At 36.1% G+C, this 10,553-nt stretch overlaps 1 long non-coding RNA gene across 1 annotated transcript; it reads right to left on the reverse strand.

Moving 5' to 3' along the window:
• Positions 1-767: 767 nt before the first annotated feature.
• On the reverse strand, positions 768-6,023 carry LOC306798877. The gene is made up of 3 exons (XR_013773496.1): positions 5,982-6,023; positions 4,518-4,656; positions 768-3,703 (listed from the first exon to the last, which is right to left on the reverse strand). It is a non-coding gene; the product is annotated as an uncharacterized lncRNA (long non-coding RNA).
• Positions 6,024-10,553: the final 4,530 nt, after the last annotated feature.

Consider the following 10,553-nt stretch of genomic DNA (forward strand, 5'->3'; position numbering starts at 1 on the left):
CTGCAAATTACTGTTCTTCCTGTTAGTCCATTCTTGGATCTTTTCACTTCTCAGGGACGTCCTGAGGTTCTCATAAACAATTTTCACATATTTAGAACACCCACCTGGGTCACTTCTAGATCTTTCCTAGCTTCAAAAAAACCTACATGAATACTCTGATTTCTCTTTTCAGAAAACAATCACTCCTTTTTTGTTTTTTGAAGAAAACGTGTTTTACAGTCTCCACAATACCGTCCTTCACAAAGAAAAGTGAGACAACATGTCTGAGTATGGACAGTGGAAGTAGTCCAACACCTCAAGAGAACTGCTCCCCACCATTTTTTTTTAGTATCCACTTTTCTTCAGCTTTTTTTCTCTGAAAAATGTAATAACTTGTCAGTCTTATGCACAGTATGAACAGGACAATCTAAGACAACCCCACTCTCTCCCTAGAGATAGACATTTACCCACATTCATTAAGAAGCTTCTTTCTCCAAATCTGGCACCCAAGCTGCCAGTAGTAGCAAAGTCATTTCAGTTCACTGGAGACGTTTCCTTCAGATTCTTTATGACTTCCCAACCTCCATAACAGCATAACAGCCCTAAGAGGACTCAATGTTAATGTTGCTATGTTCCCACCCTTGGAGGAATGCAATACCTGCTATTTCTCACCATGCAATCAAACCAGACACCAGAAAAGATATTAAAGTAAAGTAAGAATGAATTTATTTCAATAAATTACAAATATTATATTATGAAGAATACATTACTACATTTGGAGGAAAACCTAAAGAGAAATGACAAAAATATACCTAGTGCCCTTTGGATGCTCTGGTAGGTCTCTTCTCTGGTTAGTTAGCAGAACAAGACCTAAAACTAATGGAATATTTTTGCCATGATAGAAATTGTGACCCAGTTCTTGAAAGAGCTGCACTCCCAGGCACAGCCTTCTTGAGTAAGAACTACTAAGTGAAGAAATAGTAAAAAATCCCACCTGAGTGTAAATACACCCTTGAATCTTTCCTGTAATCTTTAATCTTGGTAGTTATTTTAATTAAGAAAAATTTCATCTTCGCTGCAAATGAAATATAGTTTGTTCCCTAAAGAGCAGCCTGTTGCTGAATTGTTCTAGAGAGGTTTAATACTTCAGTTATCAACAAAGAAACACATGGTTACACTGGCTTTTCCATGTAAACTGAGCATGACAAGTAATCTTCTAGGATTTGCACACACCGGCTCATTTCACTGCATAATTTTTCTGAGTTGTATACACTTGAGCTGTTTATGCTACTTGAGCTGCTGTATAATTGCATAGTATTTCTACTGGCTCCTTCTAACAATTACATGTGATCATGAATTAGAAAACAATGGAGGTAAGGTACACCTTTATTAGCTGTATCTTAATCACAGCCAGTCTTATCCCAAATATGTCCTTAGCAAAAAACCAAAGCTTTAGTTTTTGAAACAAGAGTTTGTTATCTGTACTTGTCAAATACATGGACCCAAACCAGACTTGCCCCCAAGTTCATTTCACTCTTCTCTGTCTCACCTCTACTTTCTCTAAGCTATCATGTAGAACACTTCATCTTCTATACCAGGACAAAAAAAGAAAGATGAAGAAAATAATTCCATCAGTCACAGGTTAAGAAAAAAACAACTCCCTCAGGCAGATGGGCTTCTTTACTTATCCTTTTCCAGCTTTGAGACCAATCCAGGCTCCCAAAGCATCAAGCATGGCCAGTTTCCTGAGACACTGTAGCACTACAGAGATGGCCAGGATAAGCCTGGCCTGGGGCTAAGGATGCTCTTTCAAGCAGCTGGGGAAAACATTGGAACAGGCACAACAGTTTCAGCTGAAACCCAGCAATTCATTAAAAACATTGTGACAGTCAGCAGTGCAGATAACAGCAGGTTAAACTCCTATCCCTCTCTGGTCTTGGACCAGCATGAGGTATGTATGGCTGAGCACAAAGCCAAAAAAATGTCTGAGTGTTACCAATAAAACCAGTCTGACACAAGGGCTCGATACATGCAGCTTCTGCCATTCAAGCTGCCCTATACCACAGCTGAGTAAAACAGGGCAGAAAAACACAAGAAAACCAGACATTCTTTCAAGTCTTTTAACTGAAAAGAGATAAATATGTAAAGATACAACTAAAGCAAAGTTTAAAAGAGCAAGGTTTTTCCAGTGAACAATCCCCTCCTTATTTCTAATATAATTTTACATCTCTGCATTACTAGAAGAAAATAAGCTGTGCTTTCACTGAAAAAGTCTGGGGGTTTTTTTTCTGAAAATACTATTTTCATCAGAGAGAGAAACTTAAGACTGAAGCAAGCAAACGTTATCAGCTGCAAGCCACTTAAAAGATGATGAAGTTCCACAGCAAGTGTTGGTCACTGGAACAATGGTGCATAATAGGGGACAATTTAGTACTTTTCTGTCTAATAAACACAGTTGTATTTTGAATATACAGTGTTTTGGGGTTTTTTTAAGAGCAAAGAGGACTGTGAAATTGGAGTACCTTATCTTTAGCCATTCCAGATAAGCAGCTAATTCACGAAATCTACAAAATTTGATACATTTTTCCATTTTTACATATGCAATCTGACAAATTTTCCTTTTCAAGGTGCCTCTGATAGATGAGGCCAACTTTCTTACACCACAAAAAGGTCTTTGTGGAACTGCTGTGCAGTGGTTACAAGAAGGCAAAGAATGCTTTTGGAGTTCTTTTCCCAGAATTCATTAGACTATGAATTAGTAAAAAAGAGAATAGTATTCAGCAAACTTGAAAATACATCACCATTCAGATTTTTTTTTGCATAAAAGAAATATTAGCATTTAATATTGCAATTAACTTAAGACTCTCTGATTCAGCTTTATATAAAAATCCATGCTTTTAAAGAAGTTACCATGTAAAAGACTAATTCTGTAAAACAAGCAAGAAAGTCTCTCAGTTTACTTGAACCAGCAAAATTTGACCCAAATTATTATTTGCCTCTAACATGGATCTTGTGTTGCTGAAGTGTATGAAAAGAATTTCCAAATCAGCAACCCACAACTATAATTTGCCAGTGTGTGGCTTCATATCGGGGGTAGCAAAGAAATATTTGTTTTTATTCTGTGAAATATGAATGTCTCCCACAAAACTCATAACTGCACATTAATATAAACTTGGAGTAAAATAATCAAAAGGGCCATACTTGGTAGTACCAGGAAATGAAACAAAACAGAAAATCTGAAGAAATTTTCTAAGATATATTACTCTCAAACTTCATAATATTTGATAGCTGGAAGCTATTAAAATAGCATGAAATCACCTAATTTGATCTTACCATTAGATTTCACCCAGGTACCTGTACATAAATCTGTTCATAAAAATGTTCCTATTTTCAGATAACTAAGCTGTATGTCCCAATCATAGACAAGGGTTTGGTTCTCAGTAGTGACAGATGCTAGCTAAACCAAGATGAATGATATCAGCAGGCAAACTATATCAGTATCTGCTGAAGGAAGCAAAAGTTCTTGTCTACCCAGAGACAAAACCCTTTCCCAGTTCTGAAAGTATTAGTATGAGCCCAGTAAGCATCTCAGCCTTGAAAGTACCTCAGCACAAGTCCCTCAGCACAACTTTCCTTCTAAAAAAGAGGATTAGTCCTACCTTGTAACTTTTCTGCAGTTCTGCTTTTGTGATCCTCCTCTGAACCATCTCAAGGAACTTCAAGGCTGAGCAAGGACAAATATAGAAGCATAGGAGAAAGATTAAAAGTGTTGTTTGGAAATTACCTAACCATCAGTTTAGCACTAACTCCTATTAAAAAAGAAAAACAAATCATAGAATGAATAATCAAACCACTGCATGACTGAAGTAGCACTCATCATAATTGTGTTGGAAATAAATTGGGTCAGATCATAGTTTCTTTCTGTGAAAAGAGTAACGTGCTTTGAAGGAGGAGACAGCAGATGTCATATATCCATCTTTTGTAGAGTTTTTGACACTTTTTCACATATCCCTAGTTTGCTTATGCAAACGTTACCTACTAGAGGAAATGTGTACATTGAAGGTACAAAACTAGTAAAAACCCTGTTTAGAAGTAGCTATCATTAATTCACTACCAAAGTGACATTTGCAGGAGTCTGCCTTGGGGCTGACACAGTTTGATGCATTAGTTCTTGAAGTGGGATGTAAAGAAAAGAGGAAGCTTTTTAAACTGGCAGTTACACCAGCCTGTGAGGAACTGCAGCATTTTGGGCAGGAGGGCTATAATTCAAAGTGATCTTGACAAACAGGAAATAAATCTGAAAAGGGAAACTGCACTTCAGTGGGGACATGTGCAAGATGTAAATGCAGAACAACAAGCATACATACAAGTTGGGGAATGTTTATTTGGCAGCTGTGCTGAAAAGGATCTGAAACTCCAGGACTGACATGCTGTATGTGAGTCAACAGTATCAATGCCATTGGTAAAAAGCACACATGACTATCATGCAGGAGATGGATAAAGCTGTTATTCTACCTTTTTCAACTCTAAGGGCTTACCTTCAGTACTGTGTTTAATTCAGGTACATTTTAAGAGAGGTTTGGACAAATTCCAGAGCTAACAAAAAGCAACAGGCACAGCTGAAATCTCTAACACATCATCTCTGAGGATAGATGGAAAGCACTGAGATTGTTCAGGCTGAAAAAGAGAACAAGAGGGAAAATTGTTTTAGTGTTCAGATTCTGAAGAACACTCCTCCTGACTGATGCATAGAGGAAGGCAATAATCTACACTATTTGCAGGTAATAGGAGTAATATGTATATGCATGGCAGAAAAAAAGGCATTTTTTAGCTGATGTAATTGTCCCACTCTACTCAGCACTTGACAGGCCACACTTGCAGGACAGTTCTGATCCCAACAAAGATGCAGACAGCATAGAGTGGGTCCAAAGAAGGGACACAAAGATGACCAAAGTCTGAAGGAGTGAGGTCTTTTCTCCCTGGAGAAAAGAAGGCTCAGAGGTACCTTATTACAGTATTACAGTACTTAAAGGGTGTCTACAAGGAGACCAGAGATGTCTCTTCACAAAGAGTCTAATGGAAAAAAACAAAGGGCAGTCGGTACTGGCTGCATTGGGAGAGGTTTCATGTCTATTTAAAACAGAATTTGTGAAAGCAATCAATCACTGGAAAAGTCTCCCCAGGGACATGACCTCACTACTGCAGGTTTTCAAGATGTGACTGGACAGATTGTTAGATGAGCCCATCTAGGTAGGTTTCCTTTCACATGAAAAAATTGAATCAGACTATCTTTTGAGGTTGTTTCCAACACATATTGTTCTACAAACTTTCTCAGACCTCAAGTAAAAATGCAGCAGTGAACAGTAGGTCAACTCTGGAAGATTTTTAAGAACAGTCTGTGATGATATGTACATGATTTTCCTTGCCTTAGAGAGGCCAAAGAGACTGCTGGTCACTTCAGAGTGCTGTGTTCTATGCTTCTGGGGCGAGCGTATCAAATAGACTTTTCTCTCCACAGCTCATTTGACTAGCACCAATTGCTACAATGATTAAAAGTGGTAAGTACAATTAATACAATGAGGCTGAGAAAGGCAGGCTCTACCAGCTTATTAAAAAATAAATAAGTTTGAGTAGTGCAAACAAAAGATCAGAGCTGTGAAACATCAAAATTACATAATAACTCCAAGTACAGTAAAAAGCATAGCGAGAACTATAAGTAATTTCATAACTATTCACTCGTAATTTCATAACCATTCACTAGTTATATATAAAACTTATATATGTATGTAAGAATGAAGATTCAAGTGTATTCCAGATTTATCTAATAGTGCAGAAAAGTGAGCTGCAGTGGGGAAATAAAAAATCAAAACCATTTAGAGAAGGTGATTTAATAAGTTATATATGAAAACCTGGGAGAGCTGGGGTAATACAAAAGTAATCTTCATTTCTTTGAGGATCTGCAGGCCTAAGTAAGAGAAATGATCAAGAGATCAGAGACCTACCATATAAAAGTAGAATAATTGAATCAAGACCTGAAATTGAGAATGATAAAATATTACTGGATTTGATAAGTAGAACCAGACTACCTATGATCTTAGGAAAAAACTGCTGGTAATATCACCTTAGCCATGAAACAGCAAAATAAAATAAAAAAAAAATCTAGCAAGAAGCCTTGCTCATCAAAATACCACAGGTATAATTAAAAGTATCTAGCAAGTATTTCAGGAGTAAATCAATTCACCTTGATCCTGCTATTTTCCAATACTTTGGTATTATGTAATAGGTTTTCCATTTGAGTGATTTATGTACCTGCACCTGAGATCTTTGTCCCTGATGTGGTCAGGTTGCTATGCCCTTGGTTTAAAAAGCCTTTTTGCAGTGACAAGAAATCAGTAGCAAAACACATAGGTATTAAATGCTGCATCCTGAAGTGAAAAACTTAAGCAACAAGAAGATCCTGGTTAAACAGCAGGAAGGCACAGAAAGGCTATAAGAAGTTGTATCAGAAAAGAAAAAATGTTACAAATACAGAAAAAAGAGGCAACACTATGTTAAATACAAATTCTTTCTTTGTTCTAAGAGTAGACAGAGAACCCTGACAGAAAAACATCACACAGAAGAAAAAGAAGAAGAATCGAGGACAATTATTAGATTTCTGCTTTCAGAAACAAAATAACTGAGTTAATAAATGTACAACGAAACAAGAAACAGAGAAAAGCTTTTTGCCAATAATGTTTTCATAAGTGAAGTCATGCCTGTACTCAGATGTTAAAAGAATCTAGAGAAGCATTAAGTAGGAGTTAGCAAATGTACAATTGATAAAATGTACATAGAAACAATAGCTAAAATAGATACTCATTATGAATCATGACAGGGTAAAGATATATTAAAACCCCTTGACAAGATGGGATCCTTAAAGATCTCTAGGAATGGCAATAAAAGGTTGTAAGGTTATTCAACACTGAAAACTGAATATTAGAAAAGTATCTTCAGTAAATTCCTCACCTCTGCTCAACAGAACAGGCAGAACAGAGTCTTAGATGTTTATGTTGAGTATCTGAATTGCAGGATTTTTTTAAACTACAAGCATCTTTACAAGTAATTTATGTTCTTGCTGTGCACAGTAGTTAAGGAGAAACATTTTATGAAAAATAATGTTCTGTTCATTTTGCTTTCAATCATCAAACCATTTAGATGTTCAATTAGTAATTCACTAAGTTTCATTTTGAGTTCATATTATTCAGAAATTACTCTGAATGTCAACTTACACTGACTTCTAAAGCATCTTGATAAATCTCATATGTAACTTTGACAGAGCAGTACATTTAAGTGAGAGAAATTAAAGCTGAAGTTTTTATTTTTGCTAGGCAGATACCAAAACTGACCATAGCACAGTTACCAGCACATCACCCTAGCAGAGGCAGAATTATCACATAGCTCAGTGCCCATCACTGCAGAAATAAACCACATGTTAGGTTGATGAAGAATTTTAGTACAAAACTAAGATAAAATTTTTCAAGTTATTTGGTCCCAGTCAAAACTTATTCCATCTTTCTTGGAGACTGAATAAATTTTAAAAGCTGCTGCAAGCTGTCTTTTCTTTGACTGCTTTTTAGACATGCTCAAGCACAAAGTGCTCTCTACAAACACCAACTCCATCTTATACATTGGCCAAGTGCAACACATTCAAGTGGATCACCCAGAGTCCAGCCAGAAAGGACTTGGATTTCATTACAAGTCCAAAATTGTGTTACCCCTTGGCAAATCACAAAAGGGTGGAAAATTTTTATGGCTTTGATATAAAAACATAAATTTCACAAAACAGTAATGTTTTTGATGAACATAGCTTGAAAAATTTGTCATGAAGGCAAACACATTTATATTGGCTCATTTACCTCTCAGATATCTTCACTGAAGGTCTAGCAAGACTCTACAACTGGTTAGAAAGAGGCAACAGCAGGGATTCACAGCACCCTATTTGCAATAGAACTATTAAAGTATTCCCCAAATTTAAAAATGGCCACTCTTTTGCTGACAATAGTGACTTTTATTCAAGTATGATTCCAAAGCAGTGAAAGCATGGAAAGAACATTAATAAAATAGTGAAGAAGAGAATAACCCAGAGAGATAAAAAGATAGACTTGCAGACTGAAAAAAAGAGCTATGAGAACCTACCAAAGAACTACAAACTAATGTCTCCAAACCGATTTAATAAAAAAATCCCAATCCTTTAAAAAAAAAATAAAATAAAATATACCAGATGAACCACATCAACAATTACATTCTGAAACAAAACAAGTACATTTTAAAGAATAAATTACTTTGCTGAAAAAAAAAAAAAATGGTGGGAAGTGGTGTACAAATAAAATATTATTAACCATAGGATACAATAGGGATATTCAGGAGATCATTACCCTTTATTAAAGCTTATTGTACAGATAATAAACAGCACAAAAGGAAAACAATTTAATTAAAACACATGCAAAGATGCACTAACCATACAAGGGGAACAATGGTATTTTGAAAAATTAAAAAGTAACACTGCTGCACTTAGTTACAGATGAATTCTGTCTTCAATATCCAGTATTTTGGGAATACTTTAGAAAAATTAGACTTAACATCATGTGCTGTTACACTGCCATCCTGTGGCAAAGTACCTGAAATTTTCTGTGAACATAAGAGTTTTCCAAATGATAACCTCTTTCCAAAAAGACTTAACATTCTACTCCTGAAGACAGGAAAACATCAGGAGAGATTTAGCTATACTTCAGGAGCACTAACTTTAGTGAAAACACAATAAAATTTTTCTTCAGAGGGTTCATGACCTCATTGTCTGGGACACAAAATTTAAACCCATGGCTTCTGAAACCTAGTTTTCTGGCAGTGAAGTAAAATGAGTTGACCTCCTTTTCCTCATGTTGCAAAATAAACATATATTCTAGTATGTTGAAAATATTGGTACACGATCTGAGATACAAGGGAGTGCTCATGTGACTCTCCTAATAACTTCAGCCCATTTAAAATTAAGAGTCTTAATTTCCTGTTCATATCAGATCCTAGAATTGTGCCACTTCATAGTTCCAGCCTTGCTTCAAGTCTCTGCATAAATGAAGTGACTAAGACTTGATTTCCTTAAAACACTTTAAAACTCTAAGCTGGAAATATGTTCAAATAGGGGGAAAAATAGCAGGTGTCCTTAAATGTTTGGCTGAATTCTAATATAAGAATTTTTTTGCATTTGGCCTATAAGTAAAAACTATAGTAGACTGTGAAATAAGTTTACTGGGGTACAGAATTTGGTTTGTGAGAACAATCACTCACAAGGTAGTGATAAAACACAAGAAAAAGGATACCCATGGTCATAATTGGTTATGTATGTACTCAGGGAAACAATTTGAGATGGTAACATAGCTCAACAATGAGGATAAAGACATCCTTAAGCACATGCAAAACTCCTTTCTGAGGAAAGACTGCTTATGTGCTCCCCTGAACTGAGAGCACACACACTTCAGGACTAGCAAACAAGGCAAGGATTGAACTGACATGGAAATCTACTCAGTTCAAAGACTTTCAGATCTCTGAGAAGCTGCCACAGACATTTAGATTTCAAAAAAAACACATACATTTCTACTGCCAATATCCACACATTTGGGGCACACCAGCTTTCTAGCATAGTCCTTATGATTTGCTTCTGAAGCACTAGAAATCTAGAACACAAGATGCAATAATCTCAGGATGCAGAACATCTTGCACAACTGGTCTCTAATTATTAAATAACTGGTGATAGACTGTTTGACACTTATGTTTTCTTATCAATATAATATATTTTAAATTCTTCTTTTGGTAGCCCCATTAATTATTCAAACTTCAACTTATGTCAAACAATCAGATTGTTTGCTCAGAATGCCAAATACTAGAAACTTGATCATATTTTGCTATCGAGAGAAAATAACCCACTAATCAGTTAAACAATTCACTTCTTCCAAAAATAACACTATCTTCAAAGCTCTTAGGCTATCCAATCCCAAACCTTGTTTCTACTTTGTATACTCAAGTGACACCTAGAGGCTGCTCCTGCATGTGGCAGATTTCACCTTTTGTTGAAAGTTAAGCTATGACAAAAACTTTGCTCTATTGTTCATCATTCTAGAATTCCTGCAATATTTTCAGAATACACCTGACATCTACAAACTTTCTACATGTGCACTATAATATGCCAATGTGTTCCTTCCTGCTTCCCATACATACCACGAGAATGGGAAGCCCCTGCAAATGAAAAATCAGGTGAACACAGTGAGCACGTGCTTTTGAACCCATTGAAATACTCCATGCATCCAAAATTACTGTTCTCTCTTTTTCAAAAGTCTTGCTTATCTCCTTCTAGCAGAATAGGAACTGCAAACTTGTCTCTGCTTTTGAGCAGAATGTGTTGTATTTGGAATATATGTTCTTTTCTTTGGTCAGTTTCACACCCATCAAAGTACAGACAAAACTCATCCTATTATTTTGGGGCTGTACAGGTTCCCAGACTGGATTGCTTAGCTGCTCCTGACTTCCACTGCCTTTGCAATGAG

Source organism: Erithacus rubecula, assembly GCF_903797595.1.
Source record: "Erithacus rubecula genome assembly, chromosome: 2".
In the NCBI taxonomy this organism is placed as follows: domain Eukaryota; kingdom Metazoa; phylum Chordata; class Aves; order Passeriformes; family Muscicapidae; genus Erithacus; species Erithacus rubecula.